The sequence below is a fragment of the Chenopodium album genome, chromosome 8 (assembly GCF_948465745.1).
Source record: "Chenopodium album chromosome 8, dcCheAlbu1.1, whole genome shotgun sequence".
Classification (NCBI taxonomy): Eukaryota; Viridiplantae; Streptophyta; class Magnoliopsida; order Caryophyllales; family Amaranthaceae; genus Chenopodium; species Chenopodium album.
Genome location: NC_137841.1, coordinates 9,716,397 through 9,723,048, shown reverse-complemented (window position 1 = coordinate 9,723,048; position 6,652 = coordinate 9,716,397).

Sequence of the window (6,652 nt, the reverse complement as noted above, 5' to 3'; positions counted from 1 at the left end):
AATGTCAATGTTTTTTCTGGATTTGATTTTTGCCTAGTATTCTTTCCTTCTTTTGTATGTTCCCAATGGTTATGTTTTTTAATTGAGGCTTCTTCTTGTTCTTCTACTGCAAGCAAATCCCATTGAATATTTTTATTCTTAGTTTGGCGGCTGTTGGTTTCCCTAGGCTGCTTCACTTTATACTTTTCCGTTATAAATTTTCCTTTTGTATTCTTCTGCTCCTCCTGTATCTTTCCCTCCTTTTTATTTTTCTCACTTATTTTTTTAAAATACTTTTTTCTTGGAGCCGCCAAAACCCAAGGACCATAAGCACTTTTTTCTTCTTCCTGCCACTCTATATTATCCTCTTTTCCGTTTTTCCCCTGCACAATACTAGACATAGCAGTAGGCTTATGGTGCTCTGTGCTTTTACCACCTAACAACATCTTTGAAGGATTGTCTTCCAACAGTGGCGTGCTGCTAACTTGATCTTTGCTTCCCTTTTCTTGCTGGAGTTGCTTCTCTTCTTTTTTTTTTTTAATTGACAATGATCCTTGGAGTGGCCAATCCTACCACATTCAAAACATAAACTATGAATTTTTTCAAATTCAATTTTTTGCCATGCCTTCCCCACCCATACTCTGGTGATTAATGACTTCTCAAGATCAATCTCAACACATACCCTAGCATAATGACACTTACTGATTTTATCAGTAGAGTAATCTACTCTAATTGGATTTCCAACAATTTCCGCTATGCTAAACAGGGCCTCTTTATCATAATATTCAACCGGAAGTTCCGGAAATCTAATCCAAACGGACATGTTTTTGAAGCTTTCAACCGATGGTCTAAAATTAGGTTTCCATTTTGCCATCATCAAGTAATGATCAAAGATGAACCACGGCCCTCCAAACAGAGCTTTTTCCAGATCATCTTGAATTGAGAATCTGAATAAATATACTTCGTTTTCCATTTCGATTACTTCAACTCCTCCTTTAGGATTCCACATTCTCTGTACTCTTTGTTGTATAAACTCAGCTCTGATTTTAACTCCAAGGCATTTCCCAATTAGTGTCATATGCCATGGTCTTCTTAATTCTTTAAGTTTCTCCTTCTGGAATCTAACTGCATGGGAATGTCCCTCAAGATCATCCTCTTCCTCTTCCCATTCTTGTGAAGCAATTACGATCCTTCTAGCTTCATTGAACTATTGGGAGGATTTAGAGACAGCCTCTCTAAAAGTACCACTTAATTTCCCCTGTGAAGTATTCACACCTCTACTACAGCCTTCCTCCTTCTCTACTTGAGATCCTGTGCCTATAGCCTCAGCTGAATTGGTTTGCTTGATTTCTTGAGTAACCTCCATTTCCACAATCTCCTCAGATTGTTGAATTATGGCGTCCACCTCCTTCTCCGAGTCTAACCTTACTACTGATCTGTTTACTAAGTCGACCTCCTGAGTGGATGTAATATCCATATCTGATGCATACTCCATTTAATTAACTAACTCTAAAGAAAAACGGAACGGAACTAAAGAACGGAACTAAATAACGAATGACTCAACCGAACTCAAAACAAATGCAAGAAATGCATATGAGAATACACTACTTGCTCCCTGCTAGAGGAAAGTTCCCGGAGCTCCGATCACTAGAGTGTCGAAGATGTTCTCCGATGACTAAAACTCTAGAGAGAGAAAGTCATACATGTATTTTTAATTATTAACTCTCATAAAGAAATTCTTGATATTCTTTCTCTCTTTTTCTAAACCACCCTTTTCACAAACAAAATTCCGCAGTCACAAGATCTAGACACATCTAGCATAATTCGAAGTTGCCTTCGCCCTAGACGTGAAAGATTTGATATTTATGAGGGTTTGGTCCTAAATCTAGTCTAAACTTTCTTAATCTTTATTTAATTTAATTGTTGGTTTTATTATTTTCCTTAAACTTACTAACACGTTTATTTTGTTATTAGAAAGAGGTATGAGGTATCCAAGTAAGTAATTAAATGGTTTTATTAATATTTTGATATAGAAATCATGTTAGGATAATTTATTGCTTCCTAGTATCATATTTAGGGTGATTTGCTTATATCAATTACGATTCATGTGATGCTTCCTATTTTTCTTTCCTAATAGCATGTTAGTATCATGTTAGGGTTAAAGCTTTGATCTTTATTGTTTAGTGACATGCTAGGGTTTGTTATTAATCTTGTTAGTATCATGCCTAGGATCTTGCTATTAATATTATGCTTTAACATGATTATTATTTTTATGATTTATGATTATAATTGTATAATTATTATTATGATGATTATCATGTTGCTTGATGTATATTTATTGTTATTTCTTGATCACGCCTTTTATTCATGTTTAAAGGAAATTAGTAGTTGTAATCACGCTTAATAAGATAATTAATAATCTTGTTTAGGGTTAATTCGATTATAATTAGAGTGATTGCCAATAATAGTTTTATTTTTGCATTAATATTCAACCAACATGGATAATTAGGTTTAGGGCAATCCTATTGATTGTATGTTAGTCAGAAAGCGCAAATGAATACAAGAAGAATAAAGTAGAGGCCTATTATTAGGGCAGGTTCTTTCTCTTTTAGATTGGATTTGTACCTTCATTCCCAATCTTCCAGTCTTGGTTCCAGACCTATTGGAGTTGACGATCTTTTGGATCGTTAAGGGGTGTAACCTTCACCCTGTGAACGGTTTACACGTTTCTAAAACTTGTTGGCGACTCTTTTGCTCTAGCTTCTTTCCCTTTGGACGCCACCATGCTTAAGTGTATGTTCACAGTGGGGTTTAAGTTTGGGGTAATGCTTAAAATATTCCTTACAACTTTTGGCGACTCCGCTGGGGAGGGTTTTATTTTAATTCCTGAAAGTTATTTCGGAAATGATTTAGAATGAGTTGAAGAGACTCGAAAAGTTCTAAGTATTTCATATGCGTAATTTTGATTACATTATTGTCATATTCATAAAAAAAGGATCTCATTGGAAAGACCATCCGTAATGAGTCAAAAACATAGGATTTTCACACGTAGGAAATTTGAGAAATATCTTTCACAACTAGGATCGAAATAATGCTACAAAAAACTGGAAAATTTTACGAACACAGAATGCTGTTAAGGCATGTAGGAACTGGCGTCTAGAAAACAGATCTTGTCGCCGAAGATATGGCTCTGTCGCCTTGCGACAATCTTATCGCCCGACGATAGGGCTATATCACGGCGACAGTTCCTGTTGGCTGGTGCTGCGTTCTTCCAATACCGAGCCAGAAATATGAGTTCTAGTTTCGACCAGTTCTAGCACTGTTGGCTCGATTCTACTTCCTGATTGAGTTTTTCTCACTTTTCTAAAACCCATATGTGTTCTACAAATGGACATAACCCTCTAGGAATTCATGCTCCATCTACCTGATTGAACGCTCTGAGCAACAAAGGGTACATCCAAGAATGTTGAATTCACCAAACCATGGAAGCGAGTCTAACTCGCGGGGTCCCATCCACTTGCTTCAACCCTTCCAAAGGAAAGGCTTCCACGCTGTGCATTCGGACTCATAACCATGGACTTTCTTTGACTAATCCATATCCCGAACTTTAGAGAACTAGAGTCATGGTTAGGTTGTAAACTCATTGCATCATATTGTGCCTACTTGACTATTTGTGCATTATTTGTTGTGCATACTCTATGTGTTTTCCTAACCGTTTTTTTAACTAGTGCTTAAGCCTTAAATAAACTAATTAATTAATTTGAGTAATTAAAGTTTATAAATTAATCAAAACTTACTTAGTACGACTTTAGGCATGTCCCGTAGAATAAAAATACTGAAAGCAGTCCTAGATAAATGCTCCAACTATGGCGCAAAAATTTTGGCTGCAGCACCAAACGTTGTTGTGTAACGCCGAGCGACAACCCTGTCGTTTGGCGTTGCACTAGTGTACGGCGACAATCCTTTTGCTTTGACGACAGTTCAGATTTTTGCTCAAGTCATCACGACGAGTCTATTTAAACAATTTATTAATCAGTTCGGTTATTTTGTTAATAGCAGTAACCTTATTTAGTCCATAATTGAGTCTAAGCACTTAGTTCCATGGTCTTACACAAGAGTCAAAGCATGTCACTTACACTCACAAATAAAGCACACACTAATATGAATGTACACTTTGACCATGTCTAGAGAGTCTTATGTGCGCGTGTTTTCCGTCATTTTTTTAGGGGGGTAAGTCGGATAGTAATCCTCTAATTAAAGAACTTTTTTGAACCCATATACTTGATTCCCAAAAATATGCACCCTATTTTTTTTTTCTTTTTCTTTATAAACCCGTAAAGTCAAGTCAATTTGAGTCAAGTCATTAAAATAAAAAATGGTTTAATTTACAGTGCGTGGTCAAGAAAGGAAGGGCGTTTAATCAAAGACAACCTTTTCATTCAAGTACAACTTTTTGACAAAACAATCGGTCGAAAAAGGAAAGAAGAAGATAATGGCAAGTAAAGAAGAAGTTAATGAGCTCAAGAAGCAAATGGTCGGTGTTACTGAGTTGATAAAGACCTTAACCCTCCAAATCAATGACCCTGTGAAGCAACAACAAATAGAGCTCATGCAAGAGAGCTTAAGTAAGATATTCAATGATTACAGGTTCCAGGGCATTAGCTCGCTAAAAGTCTCGGTGGACAAGGAGCTTCTTTCGCAAAAGTTCAATGCCAACGACATCCCAAAGTTTAAGGCAACGGATAACCCTTATTTTCATTTAAGAGCCTTTGAAACTATAATTAATATTAAAGGGATTGATAGAAATGTGTTTCATTCTTTATTTTCTCTATCTCTTGAAACCGTTTGCCAACAATGGCTCTTTTCCCTTGACAAAGAAAAAACTTCTACTTGGGAATTAATTGTAAACGCTTTCATTGATAGGTATATATGCAATATTCAAGTTGAGACTGATCATAGGGAACTTGAAATAATAAAGCAGAAAGAGAATGAAGGTTTCACTTCTTTCTTCAATAAATGGAGAGAAACCTCTGCTAGGATGATTGAAGTACCAAGTGAAAAGGAATCTTTGAGGATGTTCATTAAGAACCTCAAAGAAAAGTACTCCAAGCATCTTAAGTACCAAAAAAATCTTCACACCGTCAAGGTTGTCTATGACATTGGCACTAACATTGAAGACGACCTTGCTAAACAAAAAGCTGCTAACAATAACTCCAACAATGGCTAGAGAGGTAAGAAGAACGACAATCCTTCTTCATCCAAAACCACCCACTCAAATAATGTTAGTACCTTTAAATTGAGTGAAGTCCTTGCTATGAACAACAAAGGACAAAAGAAACTGTTTAGGAGGAACTTTACTCCTTTTGGTATGAGTTATGACACCGCATTCGATCGATTGAATACAAAAGGTCTTATAATTCCTATTGGACCATTCGGGGATCTAATGGTCAAAAAGAGAACAGCTAACTAGAACCCTAATGCACATTGCAAATGTCATCAAGGTAGGTGCCATCTCACTGAGAACTATTTGAAGCTCAAGGAAGTTATCCAAAACCTGATTGACAACAATAAACTTCCATTGCCCCCTGCAAGCTAGAAGCCAAGCATTAACAACGCACCTCTCCATGACTCTTTGGCTATCTCTGATGAGGAAAACCATGTTGATCCCTTATCTCTCATTAAACCTATTGAAGAAATTCATGCTATCGAAGAAGAGGAGGAAACCTTTTTCGATGCCATGTATAATTTTCCTTCTGAACAAGAACTTGCAACTAAGGAAGAAGTCTGGATCCTCATGCGATCAATGTGGGAGGGAATAGACTTGTTACGAGAAGCTGTTTAATTAGCGAAGAAACAAGGAAAGGAGCTACAAAGCAAACATATTAAAGTTCCACCTATGGAGAAGAAACCATTTTCTCTCCGAGTAATTGACACACCCAAGAAGAGTAATAAGCCTTATAATCCAATTGGGACTTCCTACGCTAATATGTTCAAAATGCTCTCCGAGAATGGTAAGGTCAAACCTCTTGAACCGAGACCATTTGAGTCATTAAAGAGGACAGATAGGTTCTACTGTCCATACCATCCATCAGGGGAACTTACCATTGAGGACTGTTTTAATTTCAAAGATTTAATTCAGAAGATGATTGATAACAAGAAGCTAGTTCAAATCCCACAAGAACAAGAAATTAGCATCAATGGGGTTTGGGACAACGATGATGAAGATGTCTATATTAAAGATATGGAAGAACCTCCACTTTTAGTAATATATCCTGTAAGAGATTTTTTGGATGAAAAAGATTCACCCATAGACGCCCTCATAAGATCTGGGAGAATGCAACCTCGCATCTCTACACAACCTATTCCTACCGTGCAACAACTTCGCATACCTATTATAGAGGACAATGATATTGTCAAACAATTCAAGAAGACTAAGGTCGAAATGAATGTATTGAATCTTCAAGCTACATCTCGAGAACATAGGCTAGGGGTAATGAATCCTTGGATAAGATAGCGATAGATTCCGAAACCACTCCTGAGGGTTGGCTAACTTTCTTACGAGTGATCTCCCTAGTCCTATCAATCTAATCACCTTTTCTGACAAAGATTTACCTTTAAAAAGTGACAAACATTAAAAGGCTTTATACCTAACAGTAGTCTGCAAGAGGATGAA